Source organism: Sapajus apella, unplaced genomic scaffold (genome assembly GCF_009761245.1).
Source record: "Sapajus apella isolate SASKATOON/1434 unplaced genomic scaffold, GSC_monkey_1.0 scaffold11, whole genome shotgun sequence".
NCBI classification, from domain to species: Eukaryota; Metazoa; Chordata; class Mammalia; order Primates; family Cebidae; genus Sapajus; species Sapajus apella.
This window is the reverse complement of record NW_022436951.1, coordinates 41,670,563-41,670,919: the sequence shown is the minus strand read 5'-3', so window position 1 is coordinate 41,670,919 and position 357 is coordinate 41,670,563. Positions and strand designations below refer to the sequence as shown.

At 44.3% G+C, this 357-nt stretch overlaps 1 protein-coding gene across 2 annotated transcripts in view; it reads left to right on the top strand.

Annotated features, from left to right (window-relative positions):
• CEP72 (centrosomal protein 72) overlaps positions 1-357 on the top strand; it is a 37,805-nt gene that overhangs the window by 16,991 nt on the left and 20,457 nt on the right. The gene's annotated exons all lie outside the window — the stretch shown is intronic.

Sequence of the window (357 nt, the reverse complement as noted above, 5' to 3'; positions counted from 1 at the left end):
CGTGTGAGCCGGGCCTGCCTCGGTGGACTGTGGGCGTGCGTGTGAGCTGGGCCTGCTTCCCCTTGCAGCCCCAGCCCTGCTGCCTGCATTTCTGTGTTGCGTTGATAGTATCTCCTTGTATCCCAAAACCCTAGAGAGACTTCATGCTTTGTTTATGGATTGATTCAAGGGGCAGAAGTTAGTGAGCTCTGTCTGCATTGCCGTGGGAAGTGGTTGGATTATATGGTCTTTCTTGAGCACTGTTTTGTCTGAAGCTTTTAATCATTTTTTTTCTTGTGTAAGATGCCTTAGCTCATTTTAAATTCCTCTAGTGCAGGTGTCAGCATTTTTTTTTTTTTTTTTTTTTTTTTTTTTTTT